The sequence below is a fragment of the Petaurus breviceps genome, unplaced genomic scaffold, assembly GCF_028583685.1.
Source record: "Petaurus breviceps papuanus isolate PSGF00001 unplaced genomic scaffold, PetGlider_PUasm1.0 126, whole genome shotgun sequence".
NCBI lineage: Eukaryota > Metazoa > Chordata > Mammalia > Diprotodontia > Petauridae > Petaurus > Petaurus breviceps.
In genome coordinates, this window is record NW_027185655.1 from 32,354,686 (window position 1) to 32,380,161 (window position 25,476).

The 25,476-nt window shown below is 38.0% G+C and overlaps 1 protein-coding gene across 2 annotated transcripts in view; it reads right to left on the reverse strand.

Moving 5' to 3' along the window:
* PPA2 (inorganic pyrophosphatase 2) overlaps nt 1-25,476 on the reverse strand; it is a 116,938-nt gene that overhangs the window by 23,291 nt on the left and 68,171 nt on the right. The gene's annotated exons all lie outside the window — the stretch shown is intronic.

The following is a 25,476-nucleotide window of genomic DNA, read 5'->3' on the forward strand; positions in this document are numbered from 1 at the left end:
GCCAATTGGAGCTGCCCGGGACTTTTGAGAACTGCCACCTAGAGCTGCTGAGAACTGAGGAGGCATGACTGTGGTGCCGGTATTTTTTCTGTCTGTTTTGATGTTATTTTGCCAGGTTCGTCTGCTGGTAAAGGGCAGTGCTGTTGTTGCAGAGGTCCTAGAAACTTGGTCTTGGTTCAGAAGCCCTGAAGGAGGATTTTCTTGTTGTATGTTTACAGAAATCCTGGAGGAGCATCTTGCTAATGTTTTCAGGGGTCCTGAGACTGTTCTGCAGGCAGATGAGGACACTGGCCATGTATATTGTGGCTTGGTTAAGCTTTGTCTTCCCAGGAACAGAGGTTGCTAAGAACTTGCTTCCGGTCAAGAAGAAAAGACCTCTCCTTGGGTACTGAATGCTGTGATGATTATCACAGTCTTGTTGTGACTTAGGGTTAGAAGGCCTTTGTGCTCTCCACTTCCCCTTTGAGAAGGTGCTTGGTGGTAACTGATGATAATTGTAATTCAGTTGTTATCCAGGGGTAGGGTACTTTGATTTTTGTGCTTTGTGACTGACCAAATGAATGTACTTTGTTTATGTTTGGAAACTAATCTCCAGTTGAATAGAGAGAAGACTTTGTGATTGACTAAATGAATGTACTGCCCAGGGATGGACACTGTGTGATTGAATTGAGGACTTACTAAATTATTGAGTTATACAAGGTGAATGCTGTATTTTGATTTTCTGTGAATGTCTTGCCCTAATCTGTCACTGAATAAATGGAGTTTGCTATGCTCGTAATCCAAACCTGGAAGCTGCTTGTGCTTGGCCAAGTGATTTGTGTTAATCTACTCTGATGATTCCTCACAAACCAGCCAACAGTGACCTTCATCAATGCTCTCTGCTGGGCCACACCCAGCCTCCCTGTGGTCCTTAGGTGGTGACACACAAGAGTTTCTCTGGAAAGTGGGAGACTCTAGAAATCCCCTCAAGCTGAGATGGTTTAATCAGAGGATCCAATGGCTCCAAAGTGTGAAGGAGTCACTCACTGCAAGTGAAGATCATTTCCTTCTTTGCACTTGTATTCTCAAGACCTAGAATAGTGCCTGGCACTTAGTGGGTCTTAATAAATACTTGCTGATTCATTCATTAAAAAGCCCAGCTGAGAGACAAGAGCTCCCACAAGGAGGAGACCAAAAGAGCCAATAAAGTGCCTCTGTAAACAAATACTTAATTGCTCTGCTAAGCAGAGAGACATGGGCAACACTATTTTATAATCTAAGCTCATACGCAAACAACCAGAGACTGGGGTGATGGAAGATTAAGAGCAAAATACTGAAAAACAGAGAAGAAAATAAGCCTGGAGAAAGCTTAGCATGCTATCTGGCCAAAGAAGATCAGAATGACAGCATTTCTGTTCTTATCATCAACAACAGTAAAACTACCAAAATGAGTCTGGACTCCAAAACCTCACTGGCTCAGGGACTATAAGAGACAGCCAGTCCTTACCACATGCAAATGGAGGAAAACCATGCTGAATTCAAAGCCAAAATTATAAGATATCTCCAAAGGGATGGATATCTAAAGACAACTGTTCAACCCCATTCCCCTCTGCCCCCAAAAAAGTGTGAACAGGAAGTCATTAGCTATTACCAATTCATAGTCTTACTTTCTCATCTCGATAAACATTTTAGGACAACAATTTATTTTCATGTTGAGAGTATCCTTTATGAAAACAGAAGACAAGAACAAGCAGGCATTAGCAGATAATTTTATATAGCTGACTGCGTCTTCATTGTCACAAAGTTAACTGAGAAGCACATGATCCTGCTGGGTTTTCTGTTTCTGGTATTATTTTTTAAAAGCCTTTAACTCACAGGATTATAGATTTCAACCAAGAAGGATCTGACAAAGCTATCGAGTACAACTTTTCCATTTTATAGATGAGGAAACTGAAGCATGGAAATAAAGTTAAGTGATTTGCCCAGGGTCACACAGCTATTAAGAGTCTGAGGCAGGATTTGAACCCAGGTATTGCTGATTCCAAACCTGGTGCCTTATCCAGTAAGGTAAATTGTCTCCCAGTGGAGGCAAAGGGTATTCTTTGGGGAATGTCCTCATGCAGTGTTCTCAAGTACCTGTGAGAGATGCAACTGGATAACTTTGTTCAGTGATCCCTGAAGAGTAAACATAAAGCAAGATAAAAACCTGAGAAATAGGCGCTTACACCAACACAAGTGTCACAAGGGATGCCATAAACAAAGTAAACGCAGAGAAAGTCTATCTACGAGTGCCAGGTACCCAAGTACAGCGAAGGTCTGAGTCCTGCAAAGAGACTGCAGCACTGAAAGTTCATCAAACGCAAAATCATCTTAAAAAAATGTTTTTTTTTTTTCCATAAGTACAAGCAATGCTCACTAGCACTAAAATAAGTATAAAGTAAATGAAAAAAAGTCCATTGCCATTTGACACTTACCACAGGTTCTATTTCTAGGCTCCAAGGGGAGCTCTCCAGAGGGTGGGTATCGATGGTGTCATGGAAACGCTTGGAATCTAGCCCTGCGTCTACCCCCTGGATATACTGGGGCTTCACTTCACCCCCTTTACACTCACTTCTTCATTTCACAAAGGAGAGGCTTAGACGATCTAAGGTTCCTTCCCAGATTAATTTTGGAACCCATCCAACCCTAAATTTCTGTGATGTTACTTATCCACAGCAGTATCACAACTTTGAGGATTCCTGATGTCTTTTGCAGCACAGATATAAAGGAAACTGATAAACTAATGACGTTGTTGTCTATCCTACATTTTCTAAGAGCACCAATCACATCGCCAGTTACACTACAACGTCTTGACTTTCTGCTGTGAACTGGATGTAAACGAGGGAGATTTGCCCAAAGCTGTCAGACTCACCCTCTCTTGCAGAGTCGCTGAAGTCCTATGGCAAGACAAAAGATGACTGGTGATGGCCCAGGATGCAGTAGATGACCTCGGTGTCTCTGATGCCTGACCAAGCTCTCAGTGGCCCACGGCACGTTTCAGCGCCTTTCATGGCCATTGGAACAAATTGTCCTCATCCGCCCATCCTACTGGGGGAAGTCTTCACACGCTTGGGGGTACACATCCCCCTAACTCACCAACGGGTCTGGGGCCCATTGGGTACCCTCAACCTGGTTTAGTCCACTTGATAAGACAGTTTTACCAGGGTGTGACCACTGCACGTGCCACAGCTTCCTGTAGTCACAGGAGAGTTAGGTGATGAACTCTAAAGGTAGATGGTCAGCCCTGAAAAGGCTCAGTGAACCTCAAACTAGAGGTTTCAAACTAGAAACCAGATTTCCCTGAATACCCCATACACTACAGCTGATAAAGTACTGAATGAGGACCCGTATCAGAGGGATAACCATGTGAAATACAAGACTCACCTTCTGAGAAAAACAGAACAAATACATCATTCTTTTTACAGGTATACTTTTGTTTTAAAAATACTGGAAGAAACATTGAATGTTAGAGGCAGAAGGGTGATCAGTCTCACCATCTAATTCTCTATTTTACAGAAGACTTACCCAGGGTCATACCATATCTTCTGTTTCCCAGACCACAACCACCCTACTTCTCAGAAAATAATGAAACATGGGTCTGCTGAGTGAAGGGAAAGGATGACCACTAGATCAAAGCATCTTAAGAGAGCAACTACTTAAAAGTTGTGGGTACAGAACTTCTTTGGCTATATGATTAAATGACTTTCCTATTAATCTACAAATAGCAGAGAAAACAGAAATGGAATTAGGATTGATCAATGACGATCAAAATATTTCTTTTCTTTTTTTCCTGTTCAGTGAGAATTCAAACACCAATAACAAATAATGTAAATGAAAGTGACAGGATCATATTGTGGGAAAGCAGCCTTAAATGTATGGCATGTAGCAAAAGAAAACTGTCTCCATGTGGATATTTATTACTAAGCACTGTGAACAGAATACCTCAAAACACAGCAGAGAGAAAATTTCACACTGTCAACAAAAGCTGTAGTCTGATATGAACACACCCATATGGGGGTTTTAATTTTTCCAACAGATGTTCAAGCAAAATTGTACATCAATTTTTTTTAAAAGCACCACAAACAAAATCTGTGCATATTTTAGTACCATTTAGTGGTGTTATAGTCAAGGTAAGGAAATGCCAGGTCTATGTTCATTTGACAGCGTCCCTTTGAGATGCCTGACAAAACAATGCATTTCTCAAAATGCTCAAATGTATGTTTGGAGTCCAACATTTTGAATGCCTGAAATTTAACAAGCAGTAAATTAAACTCTGAAAACTCAGAAACAGAAGAGGAGGAGGTTTTGATCGTATTGCTAACGAACACAGGCAGCTCTGTCTCATGTCAGTGGAGAGGAGCCTGCTAATTAAGAGGGGTGGAAAGCTCTGGTGGGATAGCAGGGGCTGTAAGATTCCATGTGGACTCAAAAATATATCTTCTAGGGCACTAATGAAAATAGAAGCTGCATCTTACATGCCACTTTGAAAGTTCGGGAATAAAATAACTTCAAGTCCGAAGCATTTCCCTAATCACCGTGGCCAAAGGAGCCACCAATGACAGGACAGGAGATTGTCACTGCTTAATAAAAACTCTGGCCTTTTTCCTTTTTATCTAAATTAGCTGAGAGAGCCAGGTTTTTCTCCTTTTCAGTGCTCCTTCTATACTTTCATGAAAACGTAAGGACATTATGTACAACAGTCTTTCAGAATTCAAGAATAAAACTTGAAGGCCATTCAGGCATGGATGTTAAAAAGAAAAGCAGTACTTCAGAACTATTATTAATCATAGTTTGATAGCTTAATTGTCCTTGTAATAATGTAATAAGTACATGAACATGAAAATGTATCTTGCCTTTTCATTGGCTACTAATTTGGAATAAATAGTCATTTTTTAGGAGAAAATCTCTTATAGGAAAAAGGCAGTTTAAGACCAGAACAGAGTTATTGGAAATTTAACTCCAAAAGAAAAAAAAAAAACAGAGAAGAGTAAAGATTAGACCAGTATGGACTTATATTGGATTCAAAGTGTCAAAGATGAAGGGGAAATAACCCTGAAAAAGGATAACCTAATCCAGGGAAAATGTGTTTGTAACACTAAAAGGCAATTTCTACTCTGGTCAGATTCAAAGGGGCCAATGAAACAGGGACCCTTCTGGGTTTTTTTTTTTAAAGATGGCATTTAAAATCTAAGTCAGAACCATCTGTGAATAATGTTGAGCCATAACTTTAAGTCAGAATTGTTAGCAAACTTGGAACTGTTTGTTAAGCAATTGACCAAGGTTATTTGGAGCGTCTTCAAAGGGTTCTTTATATGAAAACTGAGGATGTGTCATTTAAAAGTATAATCACATTTCCATACGAATCCATCCAGAATTTGGGGGCTTTCTGATTTCTTTTGTGAAATACTGGCTCCAGAGTAAAGCCAATTTAATGGGGATACAAGAACAAAAGACAAACAGATCTTGAAAGTTCAATTTTCTTTTTCAAGTCCAGACTTCTTTTTCTGTTGTTTTTTTTTTTCTTCCATCCCACTTTGATTTCAGAAGATCATAGATCTAGAGCTAAAAAGGCACCTCAGAAACCATCTGGCACATTCTCTTTATCTTACAGATGAGGAAACTGAGTCCCAAAAGGCTAAGGGACTTGCCCAAGGTCACACAGAAAGTAAAGGTCAGAGGCAATAGTACTTGGACAGAGGTCTTTAGCACCACACCAATGGCTACAAATAATGCCTTATGTAACCCATGTTTCAGGCTCAGGATTCTGGCAAAATAGGCTTTGACAAAAATTTGGGACCTCTCAGTAAGAGATGATCTCTGACTCATACCCCTCACAGAGGGTTTCCTCTGGGAATATCAGAATCAGACTCTTATTTTCCCTACATAAGGTTTCCTCTGCAAGCACTCAGGCTAACAAAGCATATTAATCACAGAACAGATGATAGAACAAATAACAAACAGAAAGAATTCACATATGAGCCTATAGTTAAGTATTAGGAAGAGCCTTTTCTGGTGAAAGGAGTCCCATTTCCTTCTCTAGAGGTTAAGCACAATCACAGCATGGCACATAATTAAATTACTGCTTCATGAAGGGAATCCACGGGGCCCCACTGATGATATTGGCTTTGGAATATCTTCACTTCAAATAGCACCTTTTTCTCTTTGCTGCTTGTTTCCCTCAAGTACCCTTGCTCCTATGTCTCTGACTCTACACACAGCACTAGTAGTGATATATATTTGGACCCATGCTGCCTAGCTGTATGTTAGGTTGTCTCCCCAATCCACAATCTTTCATCATACCTATCTGCTGCTAAATGCCCCATCTTTCTTTCCTGAATCATTGCCCCTGGCTGGATCCTCATTCTACATATTATCACAAGAAAGGAATATCCCTTCTCTGTGCTTCCTACACATATGTATCTGGATATCACTCTTCCCATGCATGAAATGGGGTAAAGGAGATGACCTGATTCCTACTGGCACATACCTATAATCAAGGCTCCAAACTGGTATCAATCTCTGTTTGGCTCTCTTTCCTATACTTACAGGTCTCTCACCATCCTGTGGCCTTCCTCCTATTCTGGTACTGCTAATACATCTCAGCCATCTCCCACTGTCTTCTTTCTTCATCTAAATAAATGTTACAGCTCTCTTACAATGAAATAGTCAGGGCCAATATGGCTCTAGGACAATCAACACATTTTTAGTCAGGGTCCACAGCTCTGTACCAAAAAATATAACTTCAACCAGTTATAAAGACCTCCACATCCACCTACCCATATCAAGCCACGTTCCTGGACAAGTTAGGACAACTGAGTTCCATTATCCCTCTTAAAACCTGTTTCTAAGGTTTCTCCTTCCCCTATTCTCTTTCTAAAAATGAGATAAACATTCCTGTCATTCTCTTGTATCTCACATCAACCCTCCCCTAACCACTACCATAGTCTGATTAGAGTAAGCCCCTGTAAATTATCCTAACATGCCAAAGAAACCTTAAGAGATGAGTAGAAATACAAGAAGGGGGAGAAGAAAGGCTAGAGCCACCAGAAGCAGTCCCATTGAAACAGCAAAGGACTATGCCCCAGTATGATCTCACTTACTTGGTGCTTTATAATTTACAATTGCATTTCCACCCTCCAAACAACCTGTGAGTGAGTTAGAGAAGGCAATATTATATTATCCCTATTGTAGAGATGATGAAATAGAGACTCAGGGAGCCTAAATGACTTATTTTGCCCTAGGTCACAAAACGGAAGAGCTCAAACTCGATCCAAACTTCCCTGACTCTAAGACCAGGATATTCTGGTAGGTAAAGTTCCAGCTTGTTAATGTTTTTTATTGTTGTTTAAAATGTCTTTTCTCTTTATTTCCATTTTGTGGTTGATAATATAAAGAAATGCTGGTGATTTTGTGGATTTGCTTAGTATCTTTCCACTTTTCTAAAGCAGTAATTAACAGACGTATGTGTTTATCAATGTGGTTACTCTGTTCTATAGAGCAAATCACAGAATATTTATGCTCTCTTATTTCACATGACTTTTTCATTTCCTCCCATAAACCCTTCTGGGGTGGGGGGAGAGGATAAAAGGAGGCAGGGGAATCCACTCACTATGATGGAGAGCTTCCTTTGAATCTCGACATTATGTGGGTACCAATGAAGCATGTGCTTTATCTATCAATTATCTCCCATACATGCTGTCTGACTGGCCCACCATCTTTTCATATATGTCTCTGATAATACCTTTTATTCTTCTCCTTCACAATTTTTGTTGGTAATGTGCTGTGGCCTGTTTGAGCCTACCATGGACCTACATCGCTCCATGGCCTTTTGGATATTCTGAAACTTTAATTCTGCAGACTGTGGTATGCCATCAGTTGTAATCACATGACATCATTGCAAGAACACTGGTATTAAAAATAATGAGCTTCTTTCAGGGAGATGCTTAGGTTATTAAATGTACTATACAATTTCCCAAAGGTAATCCAACTTTCTGACCTAATTAATTCTGCATCCTTCTGAAGTGTCTATCCATATCCAATACGTGTGTGCATGTGTATGTGTGTGTATGTGTGTGTGTGAAGGGGGGTGAAAGTCCAGCTTTATGGGTTATCAGTCCATCTAATTCCCTTTTTTTGTATCCCCAACTCCTGGCACAGTAGCTGGTACACATAGGTGTTTAATAAATGCTTACTGACTGATAGGCTAATAATTGCATATGCTAATTTGGATAATAGACATTCTTCAACTACTTGCTTTTCTGCTATGGATAGGGGAAACTCTTGAATGCTTATGGACTTTGCTTAGGAGGCTCTGCAGTGTTTCTGGGTTTGGTGTAATTAGTATAATGTCATCCGCAAGTAGAAGCATTGAAAGGACCTCACAACTTATGAATAATTCTTTGTAGATTCTCCCCTGGACATCCTCCAGGACAGCAGAAACACCAGTGGCAAGCACACATCACTGTGTTTTCTGCCTCACTTAAATTGATAAGTAGAAGGGCAGTAAACAAAGTTTTCCCCATCACTTCATCTTTCAAGTAACCTTGTGTATTCTTTTCTAAAAATAGAAGGATCGTTACTTTGGCATGACACCATCCATTCACATGCCACTTTGCAATTATAATGAGCACGTATCCTGTTACTCAATCCTCATGACAATCCTTTGATGTCAATAATTTAAGTATTATCCTAATTTTAAAGATAAGGAAACTGAGGCTGGGGTGAAGTGATTTATCAAGGACACATAAAAATTTTTAAAAATATAAAGAAGCCAAGGATGTTTTTATTCACTTGCTAGGTCCTTTTTAGGCTGAATCAGCTAGATAACTCAGCATATATAGCGCTGGGCCTGGAGTCAAAAAGACCTGAGTTCAAATCCGACCTCATACACTTCCTAGCTGTGTGACCTTGGGCAAATCATTTAACCACTGTTTGCCTTAATCCACTGAACAAGGAAATGGCAAATCACTCCAGTATCTTTGCCACGAAAACCCCCCAAACAGCAGTGGCATGCTATGGCCCATGGGAACACAGAGATTCAGACACGACTGAACAACACGTTGTTTTATTCATTTAGGCTATGGTTCAATCATCCATATTTTCTTTCTTTTGAGTGTGTTACTGATGCTCTGGAGGGTTTTTTTTTTTTTAACATCACTGTCACTTCCCAGTAGTCTTCCCTTATCCCCACAGAATCACCCCATGTAATAAAAGGCAGCAGCTAAGAAAAACAGACACATCAGTTATGCCTGGTATTGTGCTCAGCATTTTAAATCCATAATCCATCACCTTTCTAGTGAGATGAAGGAAATGGGTTTCACTACCATACCTTGAGAACCAAGAGAGACCATTAAGTTAATCTAAATTCTGATATTCTTTAATATCTTCTCTTACATTTTGGCAGCTAGGTGGCACAGTGGATACATCACTGGGCCTGGAGTACAAAAGACCTGAGTTCAAATCTGGTCAGACACTTATTAGCTGTCTGACCCTGGGCAAGTCATTTAACTACTGATAGTCTCAGTTTCCTCATCTGTAAAATGGGAATAATGCTAGCACTTACCTCCCAGGGTTGTTGTGAGGACCAGATGAGAGAGTATACATAAAGGGCTTAGCACAGGACCTGGCATGTAATAGGTGCTAAATGAATGTGAGCCATAATAAAAATGATGGTGGTGGTGATGATGATGTGACCATTACACAATGTTCTCTTGGTTCTACTTTCTCTGCTCTGTATCAGTTCACGTAGATCTTTCCAAGTTTCTCTGAATTCCTCATTAAACCTTTCACGATTTTAACTTTTTTGGAGGAGAATCTTCAAGGTGGTATTTATGCTACTGAAACCAATTCCTTTATAAAATAAGCAAAATGTGACCATAGCTTCCCACTGGGAAGATGTGGCCCATCACAAACCTTTTTATAACTTCAATATATGCATAGACTATTCTTATAAAAACACAGAGCTGAGAAAGCAGGTGTATGGTCCAGAATTACTGATGTTTTCTCAATCATCATTTTCTCTTTGGTATCCTTCCCTCTTTCAGACATCCTGAGATTCAATCCCAAAATACCCTCCAAACTGTCACCTTCTGCATGTACCTATTCTGTATAGTTAGTCTAGTCTTACTATTCTCTCCAGTTTTATTTTCTTTAATGTTAATTTTGTGTATCTGTGTAGAACATCAGTGATGGGTACAGGGTACAAATGTTCTAGTTTCAGTCCTTAAAAGAAAGAAACAGATGCTAAGGTAATCTTGATGGGTCTTATCAATTTAACTGAAGTATCCTTGTCTTCCAGTTATCATGTAGAGCAATAACGTCAATATTTCTGTGATTCAGTTCTTTCCATAGTATTCTACCAGGTCTCACACTGAAGAGTACCAACAATGTACTACTATTGAAAGTCTAACTGTGTGATTCCTAGCATCTGGCTAGTCTGTCACTGTCATCGAGGAATGCTATATTGCTACAATCATTCTCTCTCTCCTTCCCTTTCTTTCCCTTCCTTGCACCTGGTCTTTCATCTCATTATTTAGGATTCCAGATTTTTTGTCTCTATTGAATTCTGCATCTTTTATTCATATTTGCTTTGTTGATGACGATTTTTACTAAGATAAATGCCTTTATGAATCCACAGTATTTGTGAGTTCTTATGCCCTAGAGCAAGAGTTAGTAAGTGGACCAAACTGAGCAGGAGCTAAGATTTTTTTACATTTTATTTTAAAATATTTTTTAAAACCATCATTCTTAGCTCATAGGCCATGCAAAAAGAGGCAGATGGCTCAGTCAGTACTGACATACTTGCCCTAGAGAGTTTTGAAAAGTTGCCCGTGTCCCAGAAAAACAAGTATAACTTCTACGATTACTATTCAAGTATCTTTAGATCTATCAAATCCAGGTTTTCCCATATCTACTCAAGCCAGTAATGTATTCCATTCACCTTTCCTGTTAGATTTGTCAAGTTCCAATAGAGGAACACTAAAGTCTCCTACCATTCATGATTTCCCATCTTGATATTTTTTGCATTTCAGTTAACTTTTCCTTTAAGTTGCTTTCGTTTAATTGCTGTGCCCTTTAGTGAACATATAGTTAATACTATTTCCTTCCTATGGAACCTTTAAACATAATGTAATTTCCTTTTCTCTCCTGATTAAAACTATGAGGGGCACTGTAACTTTTGATTCATCTGAAATAAGTTTTGCAATTATTGCTTTTGTGATTCAGTTGAAGTATAATAAATTTTACTCTTACTTTAGAATCTGTACATGTCCCTATGTTTTACACATATCTCCTAAAAGCAATCTATTGGTAAATTATGTAGTCTAACCTAATCATTAACTTGCTTTTTATATGTGAGTTCAGTCCAATTGTGTTAAAGATCATAACTGTTAAATCTGCTTTACCCTTTACCACATCTAGTTATCTTTTTGACATCTGCTCTGCTTCTATACCCTCTAGACTCTGGAAGAGCTTTGAATACCTGCATTGGGGCGTGTGCTATCCTGATTAGTGAATATGAAAGCTCAAAATGTCCCTTATATCTAGCCATTGCTGGCCATGGCAATACACCCACCATTTTCATGCCCCCTGTCCTTTTCTGGAACTTATAATGAAATGAGTATCAATCAACTTTCCCATGGCTCTACTTACCTTCCCAATGAAGTCCCCAGACCTCAAGAGACATTCTAGTCAACCATTCCTCTATAGTGTTATCTCTCTTATTAGAATGTAAGCTCCTCAAGGGCAGAAACTGTTTTTTATGATCTCCAGTGCTGACTATTAGTAAGCACTTCATAATCTTTTTCCTTTATGTGTTCATTTTACTTTTTTTTAATTAGCAAAAGATGCAGAACAATAAAGGGTTTTATGTGGAATCAATCTAATACTATATTGTATATACAGGAACCACATATAAATGTGTAAACACCCTCACATACACATACAAAAACACACATACCTTCTGCCACCCACAGAAAACACAGATACCAGGATTCTACTTTTACTAATGTTTTTAACCTTTTCTTTAGCTCTAGATAGTTATAGAGAGATCATTTTATCTGACCCTTTCCCCTTCTATCACTATAATTCTTTGATAGGTTGTTTTTATTTCAGTAACACTCAAATACAAGGAATACTAATTCTCTCTCCTCCCCTACTCCACTTCCTCTTGAAGGGCTACTCTCCACTCCCCTCCTCCCCCACAGAGAATTTCATTCTCAATTTCTATACAATGTTTCCTCAATGTCCTTCTCATAAGGAAGGACTTTCAAAGAAACAACGATCTATGCTTTACAATAAGTCAACATCATGGGTCATTACTGGTTCATTCCTTAATGTTAACGTACTACTTCTTGGTAATTTTCTGAGCCAAAAACCCTGCCCAAAATGCAGAATGGTTTCTTTTGTTTTTTTTTTTTTTTTAAGGGAGTGGTGGTGGTGGTTACAGGTCATAGGTTTTTTTGTTTGTTTGTTTGGTTGGTTTTTAGTCAACCCTTTTTTCCAGAGAGGTCATTTTGGGGTGCTGGCCAATACTTTCTTGGGTAGGCAATTTTGGTACGGTGGGAATAGCACTGGATATGGAAGACCTGGCTTCAAATTCAAGTTCTGCCACTTACTAACTTTATATGACTTTGAGCAAGTCACTTAATTTTTCAGGGTGTGCATCCTCATCTATAAAATGAGAGAGCTGGACTAGACAACCTCTACACTAATCTCTTCTTTCATTTGTAGCCCTTGAGAAATCCTACACAAATCTGAATTGTTGCTTTTCTGATACGTGATTCATTTCTTCTTGGTTTCTTACAATATTCTCTTTTTGTTGCTGACTCCCTGCAATTTGACAATGACATCTCTGGGTGAGTCAATTTTGGGGTTCCTCCTTCCATCCATGGGGGATATGGTTGATTACATTTCATACTCTGTCTCTAATACTTTTCAGAAATTTTCTTGTATGATTTTTCTCACGTAGGGAATTTAGACTCTGGAATATTCCCCTTCCTTCTCCCATAGGACCATCAACTTTGTTCTGGAACTCTGGGTTCTGACAGGTAAGCTTTTGCAATATCTTGCCCAGAACATAGCTGCAAAGTCACTTTCAAGACCTCTTCAAACCAGAATGCTTAGAATATAGCTATCCTCCTCATCCCCCTCTCATTGAAACTTAGAACTCTGGGTTCTGTTAATTTTTTTTTCCTTATCTTGCCACACACTTCCTTGCCACTTCCAAACCATACCTTTTTTATCCCTTTCTAGATCCCCTTTCTTTATATGCTACCTTTCCCTTCATGAAATAAGCTTCTTGAGGGCAAAGTTGTCTTGCTTGCTTGTCTTTGTACTTTTAGTACTCAGCACTTAGTATGTACCAATGCCTTCCTTCCTTCCTTCCTTCCTTCCTTCCTTCCTTCCTTCCTTCCTTCCTTCCTTCCTTTTTTCTGGAAGACCAATTAATTCTCTCCTTGTCTTTCTGAGTTGTGAGCTCTAGAACTAATAGCTTTATTTTTGCAGCAATCTAAACTCTTCCTGTTGTGTTCCTTGTAAGATTTTAGTTTATTTGATCTGATTTTATCTACACTTTTTATTTCCAAAAGGGTGATTCTATTTCTCAGAGAATTCAATGATTAAAAAGAGACTCATGGTATAACAGAAAAAAAAGAAAGAAAAAAAACAACAACAGTGGAATTGGCATGAGAGGCAAATCATCTGATTTGAATCCTGGCTAATATTTCCTACCTGTGTTACATTGGGCAAGTCAGCACATTTCTATAGGTCTTCTACTTTGTCATCCATAACACTTTGGACTTAAACTACATAAATGAAATCTTAAGGCATCTTTCTAGCTCCAATTCTGCATTTTTATGATTCACTGATGGCTAAAAGCTGTTCTCATGTTCATGGTTTAAATATTCTTTCATGGATTCTATTTCAGTTGCTACAGACGCTGGGTCTTCTTTTATTCTTCTCTGTGAATTTATTAACCAGTTTGAAGGTTTTTAAGATACTACTGTTTTTGCTTCTCTTTGTTGCACTGCTCTTTCTTTTCTTCCTGGGAAACCGTCCTCACTCACACCAACAAAATATTTATTTACCATATTGATGACTTTTCCCTTAGTTATTTTTTCCATGAGATGATTTTTTCCTATATTTCTTTTGAATTACTACTTATTTGGCATATTTACTGCAATGTTGAGGTAATAAAGGGGAAGCTGAGTGAGTTACAATCACACACTCAGTCATCTTGTTGGAATTCCCACACGGTTCTTTCCTAAGGTTATCCAAATAGCAAAATAGGGATTTGAACCCAAGTCCTGTAACTCTCTCATCATCCATACGATGGTCAAGACATCTACTGACTCTCATATTGATTAAATGATAATCTATGATTAAATGATTATAGTTACCCCACTGAAGCTGATGTGATCAGAATTTGCTGCTCATACTCTTCAAAAAGTCATTGACTGAAAGATTAAAGACCACCAGTTCTAAATTACAAATGCTGAATTTAGAACTGCAGGCTGGCTTCCCTCTTCCTATTAGATGGTAATTTCCTTGAGAGCTAGGGCTTTTATTTTTCCTTTGTGTTTCTAGTGCCTAAGCAGTAGCCAGCATCATATACATATATATTTAAAGTTACTTAAGTGTAATTAATTTAATGTAGTTTTTGGGTAGTTTTCCCCATAGTGTACACACACACACACACACACACACACACACACACACACACACACTGCTGCATGATAAGCTAATGAAATCTCATTTTACTATTAGCTTAAAGAGAATATGAAGAATAAGGCAAATTTATTGCCCAAAAGAGCAGATAGTATCTCAAAGATTTTTTTAAAAAGTGACTTTGAGCAATCTGATGTTTCAAATTATCCATGACACTACCCCCATCACCGCTAGTTGACTTAAAGAACAAAGCTGAAGACTAACTTCTGAGGGCTATCTCAAAAGCGCCATGGAACTAAGCAGCATTTATCATAAGTACCATACAATTTAGCTCGCTGCTGACAATTTTAGCTTACTAACAATTTCGCTTTCTGCAGACTAGAATGTCAAGGGAGCAGCAAATTAGGAAGGATGAATATATATTTGCAAGGATAGGTAGAAAAATTCTATGTGCCTATTCTATATACTGATGTCTTATAAGATGGGTCTTATAAAGTTCTTTTCTAGGATTAACTAAAACTTCATAGTTTTGGAAATTGAGGATCTGGGAAAATAATAAACATCTTTCATTACACTGATTGTCTTGGTTCTTTCCCTAACAATCAAAAAAACAAAACAAAACAAACACATAAAGGCTGATCTCATACTAGCACCTGGTTAAAGAAATGAACCACGGTAAGTGAAGGTCCCAATTCAATGAGATTTAGCAAACGAAGTCATTAAAAGACATTAGCACAAAACTATCATTTCTGTGTTACAGATGCTGTACCTCACAGAGCTAAACATGTGTACGACTAGCACTCTAAACAAAATCCGGAGGAGCAAGGACATATGTTTTTAATAACATCATATAAACATTCACAGGAAACAGCCATTTCACTCCATATAAAGGCATCCACTATATTTTCTGTATTACAAATGGAGGTTCCAGCACAGAAAATGGATTTTCTTTGAATAGTATATGCCTGGGCTCACTAAAAGAACTTCCTATGTTTCCCACGGTGCTCTACATATACAAACACACTGAACATACAGACATGTGCATAGTCTACAAGCTAATGAGCAGCAGGCTTCACTTTACTCCTCCTCATGCTACTGACATCAATTAAACCTTGTAATGGAAAAGTTTTTAAAATCATGAAAATGTATTAATATATTTTTAAAAGAGAAATTAATTCACTCTCTAAAAGTTATCCAAACAGAGGTGAAGATATCATAACAGCAAATCTCTGAAAATGAGTCGTTACATAAAAGTCTTATCCCCAAAATCGTTAGTTTACAAATAGGCCCATAGATGACATACCAGCCCCCCATTAAAAAATGTTTCTATGAGAAAGACTATAAAGTGCTAATAATTCACATTTATGGAATGTTTACAAGTTATGTTTGTGCCCCTCTGCAGCAACCAAAAGCTCCTATCCTATTTGAACCAGCAAATATTTACTGAGAACTGGTTTATGTATAAGTTCTGGTACTAAGCTGGTTTGAATGTGATGGGAAAATTACTGATCATGGCTACAGAGAAGCAGATTTACAAACTTCTAACTTGTGAACATTCTATACATAGCAATGCCTGATTCTACAAAGACTCTCTCATGCCGTCTACTATGAGTCCACTCTTTTCCTACCTGCTTTTCATTCACTCAGGACAGCAACCACACAGTTCTGAGCTCACAGCACGGGAACATATATGACTTAGAAGTTTTCCCCCACTCCTGTTTATACATGTTATACTCCCCACTACTCTTTCACTGTTTATAATTCAGTTAAGAATATCACTTAATCTCTCTCCTCTCTCTCCTTCTCTCTCTGTCTCTGCCTCTCCCCATCTCTTTCCTTCTCTCCCTGTCCCTCTCCCAACCCTCTTTCTTTCCTTTCTATCTTCTCTCTGTCTCTCTTTACTCACTTCTTCCTCCCCTCTTCCTCCTTCACCTCCTTCTTCTTCTCTCTCCTTCCCTCTTCCTCTCCTCTTTTCAGACACAATCCTTTTAAATCTGCATTTCTCCTTCCAGTTTCTCTTTCAACTCTTGCTCGGTTACCTTGCAAGAATCTTTATTCCCGTTTGTTCCACTCCCTCACTTTACTGAGCTAGAAAATGATCCAAATCATAGCTGCAAAGCCAAAAGCAGTGGTAATGATATGCCTGTATCACAGAAACGAAAATCATAAGTCCTGAAGTAAAATTAAATGTAATAACTAGAGTCATCAATCTTTAAAACCCTTTAAAGTAACCAGAATTTCCTTTCAGATTCTTTACAAGTCTCCATCTGTCTCTTCCTCCTTCCCTATAATCAAACCTGTTTTTCAAGAACAAGCATTCAAAATACATTTTATTCAATTCTGTTTTGCTTTTAATTACTAGTATTTTAACGGATATAAATATATACTATTTGAGTTATATTACAGATAATGGGCTAGCCTGGGACTCTAACCACCATTTATAACATTATTTCTCTAGGAAAATGTCTTCCAAGCCCAAACAACCAACTCACAAAGGAACTTTTGGAATGTAGTCCTTTTTAAAGTGGGGGTGGGTGGGGTGAGTGGGAAGGTGTTCCTCTACTCAATCCCCTTAAAAAATAATAGCCAGTACTGTTTCTAGGTTTGACTACAATGATGTCAGGGCATAAGCTGTAACCAGTCCGAAAGAGGAAAGAAGCATGTCATAAAGCTGGGTAAAGCTGGCTGAAAAATGATAGGTCTTAGTATTTCCTTGAATCGGAAGGGAGCTTCACTTAAGATTGTGCCTGCACCTATATTCTCTTTTAATAGCACTGAGCAACAAGCTTGCCTTATAGGTAATTTTAAAATCCTATGGACATCTCCTTTTATAGAAGAACAAACTGTGAACTCCATGACTTTCCTAGAGTTAATGTAGTGGGGGGTCCAGAACCCAAGCCTTTTCATTAACATTAACATTTTTTCTTACCATACCACATATTATCACTACATAAAAATAAATATAACTAAATATAACCTAATAACACTGAGAGCTGAGGGAAAGTCTTGAATAAGATAGGCCATAGTATCATAATTTAATTCCAATCTTAAATATGTCTTGAAAATATCTTTCCCTCAGCCTAATGTACCTTCTGGTAATCAAAGTAATAAAAAATATGTGATCCTTGAAGTAAGAGAGTATTTTACAATTAAGATCTTAATATTCCAAGGATCAGAAACAACAATGACCAAACAGAATTGAAGAATGGGTAATAATAATTACTAAGCATGGCTCACAAGAAGAAATGAGAAAATGCACGTCAAGATCACATAAGTAATAAATAAACAAGAGAGTCAGAATATGAACCTAGACCATCTGGCTCCAAATCCTTTTCTCTTTCCACTAACTTGTATTATTTCTTAATCTATCCTTTGGTTTCATGTACCTTAAGATGAGAAATGTGTCTCCACTGATCACAAATCTTCCTTGTCTTTTCAACTTGTACAATTCTTGTCCTTACCCCTTCATTAGCCTTTCACAAAGTATGTACCAAATGTACACTAACAGCTTTGCTCTGGGCTTCTTCCTATGTCTAATGTTTTTTGTATACTGTTGCAACACCAAGACTGTGCATGGGAATGTCCTTACATTATGTGCCTACTTCATTTTCTCATCATAAATACACTTGATGGGGGGAGGAGCCAAGATGGCAGCACAGAAGCAGGAAAACTCCCTGCGCTCCCCCCATAACCACCTCAAATCCCTATAAAAAATTACTCTAAACAAATTTTAGGGCTACAGAACCCACAAAGTGACAGAGAGTAACAAACCACCTGCTGAAGACAGCCCAGCAGGCCAGCAAGAAGGGTCCAGCAGAGCCCAGCACTGCCTGACGGTGCAGTTTTAGGCCAGTTCAGAAAAGTGGATCGCCAGCAACTGTGGCGGCTTCCAGGATTATCAACCTTTAAACGCCAAAGACAAAGTGAGCAGTCAGTGGGATAGATTAATGAGGAGAAGAATTCCTTAAAAATTCCTCAAAAAGAAGAATTTCACAGATGGAAAAAGAATCTCAAACAAATCTCAAAAGTCATTCACTTCCATTTGCTCCAATCTAATTCTGAAGGAATTCCTTCAGAATTAGATTGGAGCAAATGGAAGCAAGTGACTTTATGAGAAATCAAGATACTATTAGATTAAAAATGAAAAAATAGAAGGCAATGTGAAATATCTCATTGGGAAAACCACTGACCTGGAAAATAGATCCAGGAGAGATAATTTAAAAATTATTGGACTACCTGAAAGCCATGATGAAAAAAAGAACCTAGAAATCATCCTTCAAGAAATTCTCAAGGAAAATTGCCCTGATGCTTTAGAACCAGAGGGCAAAATAGAGGTTGAAAGAATCCACTAATCACCTCCTGAAAAAGATTCCCAAAATAAAACTCCTAGGAATATTATACCCAGGTTCTGGAGTTCCCAGATCAAGGAGAGAATATTACAAGCAGCCAGGAAGAAACAATTTGAATATTGTGGAAACACAATCAGGATAACACAGGATCTTGAAGCTTCTACATTGAGGGACTGAAGGGCTTGGAATATGATATTCCAGAGGTCAAAGGAGCTGGGATTAAAACCAAGAATCACCTACCCAGCAAAACTGAGTATCATGTTTCAGGGGGAAATATGGTCATTCAATGAAACAGAGGACTTTCAAACATTCCTGATGAAAAAACCAGAGTTGAATAGAAAATCTGACATTCAGATACAAGAAGCAAGAGAAGCATGAGGAGGTAAACAGGGAAAAGAAATCATAAGGAACTTATCCAAGTTGAACTATTTACATTCCTACATGGAAAAACAATGATTGTAACTTATGAAACTTTTCTCAGTATAAGAATAGTTGAAGGGAATATAAATGTGTATGTATGTATGTATGTATGCGTATGTATACATACATATATATCTATATAGGAGGGTATATGTGTATATGAATACATATGTGAGTGTGTATATATGTGTACATGTATACATAGACAGAGGGCACAGGACCAGTTGAATAGGAAGGGATGATACTTCACAGGTGAAATTGAGAGGTGAGAGAGGAATATAATGAGAGGAGATGGGGAGAGACAGAATGGGGTAATTTATCCCACATAGAAGAGGCAAGGGAAAACTGTTACAATGAAGGGGAAGAACAGGAAGGCAAAGGGGAATGGGTCAACCTTACTCTCATTGAATTTGGCTTAGGAAGGGAATGACATACACACTAAATAGGGTATTTCCCTACAGGAGAGTCGGGGGGAAGGGGATGAGACGGGGGATGATGGAGGAGAGGGCAGGTTGGAAGGACGGAAAGTTGGAAGCATACACTTTTGAAAAGGGACAGGGTCAAAGTAGAGAATAGAACAAGTGGGGGGGGGCAGGATAGAATGGAGGGAAATACAGTCAACCTTTCACAATATATCCACTATGGAAATGTTTTACATAGCTACACATGTACAACCTGTATTGAATTGCTTATTTTTTTACATGCAACTGGGAGATAACATATACAGGCAATGCAGCATAGAGATACATCTTGCCCTACTGGAAAGTCGGAGGGGTGATGGGGGAGGATATAGGAGAGAACAGATTGGGGGAAGGGGTATACAGTAGGGTCGCTGTTTTGGGGTGGTGGGTAGAGGAAAGATGGGTAGAAAATTTGTAACTCAAAATCTTGTTGAAATGAATGATGTAAACTCAAAATCAACATAAAATTTAATTTAAAAAATATACTCTTGAGGACATATTCCTCCAAAGGTGCCACTGGGTTATAGGCCTTACAAACCCACCATCTTTCCACTGTCCTTTGTATAAATTGCAGTTTTGATTATGTTATATGGCAGAAGATGGCATAAGTTTATTTCCTGCTGTATTTCTATCCAATTTTCCTAACATTATTAAATAATGAATCCTTTCTTCAGTTTTTATTTTTCAGTAATTTTAATATATTTAACTCTTTCTTACATTTCTATTCTGTTCCATTCCCCACTCCCCCATTTGATGTTCAATAACAAATAGTTTTGATAATAATTACTTTATAATGTGTTTTAAACTTTGGGTAAGCAAGTCATACTAGCTTTATCAGTTCTTTTTTTTTTCTCGAAGTATCCCAAGACATTCTTGCCTGTTTGATTTTCCATACAGACTTTATGATTTATCCAACTATGTTTAAGAATCTAATAGTTTTTTGGCTGACACTGCCAACAGATTGATGAGTATTTCCCTACACCTAGCCTAGTCTTCACACTACAGACAAAATCAATATTAAAATCAAATTTACTAGCTAGTTTATCTTTTAAAAACAAAACTTTTGTATAGATACTGCTGAAATAAATTGTTTTGTTTGTAAATGGAGGGCTTTATTTAGCAAGTAAAAATTCAGGCCAAAAAGATTCAGTCTCTACATATTTATCTCTATCTTAAAAGGATTTTACACTGAAAAAAATCCATGATATAGCCTATTTGGCTTTTATGTTTCCGTTATTTCAATTTAAAATTGCACATATATGAAACATAAATGAAATGCTTCATAGAGCAATTTCCCAACTACTTTTAAAAATGTACTTCTTCTTAACATAATTTATTCATTCGAGGGTGCAATGACATATCTACAACAGCTCAGCTTTACTTCACAAGTATATTTTTTTTAATTTTTAAATAAGTAAAAGTTATTGCACAGATAACAGGCATTATTGCTGGACAATAAAAAAGTTCAAGATGCTTAAAGATGGAAAGAAATCCTGAGTGATTTAAAAATGGAAAAAGCCATGAGGAACCCAAATCACTTCATTTTGACATACGGTCCTTGGGCACTGTGGTCTGCTCTGAAGAGGATCAACCACCTACTAAATGGATATTTGAAACACTGTATTCAAAAGAGATTAAATTCAAAACCACATTATAGATGCCCTGGCATTAGATCAGTTTAAAAACAGCTTGGAATTTGGTTATTTCATAACTCAGGCTCTAATTTTCCTAGTGCCCAGGTAATATCCTGGTGATAATTTCCAAGCTTAGGGAGTTCCTCTTTTCAAGCCATTTAGGAACCATTTAAAGCATAACTTCTCAGAGCCTAATTGCAGAGACCTAAATGGCATCCTGGTGGCCCTAAAGTGTTAACGGGCATCCTTAAGTGTTCAATTTACTCAAAGGAAGTGACTGAAGGATAAGAGAAAATTCACCTTCCCATATTTTTAGATTTTCAGTGTCTACTCCTCATCTCAGTCATGGAGCCTACAGATCTAAAGTGGTCCAAGCAGAACTGGTGACATGAATTTCCCTCTAATTGAAATAAATATGCTTTCCCTGTCTTATATAACTGAAAGAATAAGCAGTTGTGTTCAATCTTCCAAAATTCCAAGCAAATGAAGATTATAAATAAGTTTAAAAAAAAGAATATTCAATTCTAATCAAAGTCTACAAATATTTATAAGTATAGAATAGCTTATTGATCCCAAATAAAGCTAAACCTACTATTTACTTTAAAATGCCTGAGACAGGGGCGGCCAGGTAGCACAGCGAGTAAGAGCACCAGCTCCAGTGTCGGGATGACCTGGGGATCAAATCTGGGCTCAGATAGTTAGCGCCACACCCAGAAATAACTGGCCGTGTAACCTTGAGCAAGTTACTTAACCCCAATTGCTTAAAAAAAAAAAATGCCTGGGACAAGGACAATATGCAGGATATAGGTAAAAAGAAAGATTGCTTAAAAACCAAAATAGTCGCATTTGTTTACTTTTTTCTTTTCAAAAATTTATTTTTTAACATTCTTTCCTTTTTAAATTTTGAGTTCCAAAATTTTCTCTCTGCCTCTAAGATCGTCCCCCCACCCACTGGGAAGGCAAGCAATATATCAATTATACATGTAAAATCATGTGAAATATATTTCCCTATTAGCCATAGTTTAAAACAAAAAAAAAAAGCGAAAGAAGTAAGAAAATAATATTTCAATTTGTCCTTGGAGTTCATCAGTTCTCTCTCTGGAAATGCACAGTATTTTTTCATTATAAGCCCTCTGGAATTTGTCTTAGATCATTGTATCAATCAGAGTAGCCAAGTCTTTCATGGTTGATCATCATTACAACACTGCTGTTACTTTGTACCATGTTCTCCTGGTTCTTCTCACTTCTCTTTGTAGTAGTTCATATAGGTCTTCACATGATTTTTTCTAAAACCACTCCCCGCATCATTTCCTTTATCACAAAAGTACTCCACAATCATATGCCACAAATTGTTCAGTCATTCCCCAATTGATAAGTATCTCTTCAATTTCCAATTCTTTGCCACCACAAAAAGAATTGCTATAAATATTTTTGTACATATAGGTCCTTTTCCTTTTTCTTTGATTTCTCTGGGGTACAGATCTAGTGGTGGTATTGCCGGGTCAAAGGGGTCACAGCTCAATAACTCTTTAGAGATAGTTTCAAATTGTCCTCCAGGATGATTGGGTCAGTTCGCAATTCCACTAACAATTCATTCATTAGTGCACCTATATTCCCTCATCCCCTCCAGCATTTGTCATTTCTTTTCTTTTTTTTTTTCTTTTCAGAGGGCAATTGGGATTAAGTGACCTGCCCAGGGTCACATGGCTAGTTTATGTGTTAAGTGTCTGAGGCCAGATCCGAACCCAGGTCCTCCTGACTCCAGGGCCAGTGCTCTATTCACTGCACCACCTAGCCGCCACCTTGCATTTGTCATTTCTAACAGGAGTGAAATGGTACCTCAGAATTGTTTTAATTTGCATTTCTCTAATCAATAGGGATTTGGAGTACTTTTTCACATGATTAGATAACTTTGATTTCTTTTTTTTTCTTTTGCTTTTTGGAGGGCAATTGGAGTTAAGTGACTTGCCCAAAGTCACATGGCTAGTTTTTGTGTTGAGTGTCTGAGGCTAGATTTGAATTCAATTTGAGAATTTGAGTCCTCCTGACTCCAGGGCCGGTGCTCTATTCACTGTGCCTCCTAGCCACCCCAATAACTTTGATTTCTTCTAAAAACTATCTGTTTATATCCTTTGACCAGTTATTAACTGTGGAATGGCTCTTATTTTATAAATTTGACTCAGTTCTCTATATATTTGAGAATGAGGCCTTTATCAGAGAAACTTATTGTAATATTTTTATATTACCTCATTCCTACTTTCTAGTAAAATGTAGTTTTCCTGATTACCTCTTTTAATTAAGTTGATTTTTGCTAAAATCTTGGTTCTAACTCTGCCTTTTCTATTTCAGCTGAAGCTTATTAGGTTCTGCCCCTGGTGCTTTACTTTAACTCTGTATGTGTCTTTCCATTTCAAGTATATCTCCTGTAAACAATATATTAATGGATTCTGGTTTGTAATAAATTCTGCTTTTAGCTTCCACTTTATGGGTAAGCTCATCCCATTGACATTCACAGTTACAATGACTAACTCTGTATTTCTCTCCATCCCATTTTCTAATATTCGTTCTTCTCTCCCTCTTTTTATTCTGTCCCTCCCCAAAAGTCTGTTTTGCTTTTAACCTCTGCCTCTCTTAATCCACCCTCCCTTTTATCATCTCCCTATCCCCTTGGCCCTCATCCCCTTCACCTCCTATTCCCTACTGGGTAAGATATATTTCTATGTGCAACTGAGTGTGTGTGCGTATGTGTGTGTACGTACGTGCATGCATGTGTATTCTTTTTCTTCCCTCATTGAACTAATTTCAAAAAGAGTGAAGTTCAAGCACTGCCTGCCACCACCACTCCCCATTTTCCCCTTCACTATAAAAGCTTTTTCTTATGTGACTCTTTTATGTGAGAAAAGTTTCCCCATTCTACCTCTCTCTTCCCCCTTCTCCCAGTGTAACCCTCTTTCTCACTCCATTTTTTTTTCGGAGATCATTCCAACAGAATCAACTCACACCCATGCCCTCTGTCTATATAACTCCTTTTTAACACTCTAATAGTGACAAAGTTCTTAGGAGTTACATGCATCCTCTTCCCATATAGGAATGTAAACAGTCTGACCATATTAAATTCCATAGGATTTATATTTCATGTGTTGGTTTTTTATTTTAATGCTTTTCTTGAGTCTTGTATTTGAATGTTAAATTTTTCATGCCGCTCTGGCTATTTCATCAGGAATGCTTGAAAAGTCCTCTATTTCATTAAAAAACCATTTTTTCCCCTGAAGAATTATATTCAGTTTTGCTGCGTATGTGATTCTTGGTTGTAATCCTAGCTCTTTTGCCTTCCAGAATATCATATTCTAAACCCTCTAATGCAGAAGCTGCCAAATCATCTGTGATTCTGACTGGCTCCATGATTTCTGAATTGTTTCTTTCTGGCTGTTTGCGATATTTCTTCTTGACCAGGGAGCTCTGGAATTTGGCTATAATATTCCTGGGAGTTTTCATTTTGGACTCTTTCAGGAGGTGAGCAGTGGAGTCTTTCAATTTCTATCTTACCCTCTGTACCTAAGATATTGAGGCACTTTTTCTTGCTAATTTCGTGAAAAATGATTCCTAGACTTTTTTTTTTTTATCATAGCTTACAGGTAGTCAATAATTCCTTTTTTTTTTTTTTTTTTGAGCAACCGGGGTTAAATAACTTGCTCAAGATTACAGGGCCAGTTATTTCTGGGTGGGTGCTAAGTGTCTGAGCCCAGATTTGATCCCAGGTCATCCCAATTCTGGGGCTGGTGCTCTTACTCACTGAGCCACCTGGCCACCCCTAAGCAATTGGGGTTAAGTAACTTGTTCAAGGTTATAGGGCCAGTTATTTCTGGGTGGGTGCTAAGTGTCTGAGCCCAGATTCGATCCCACGTCATCCCGACTTTGGGGCTGGTGCTC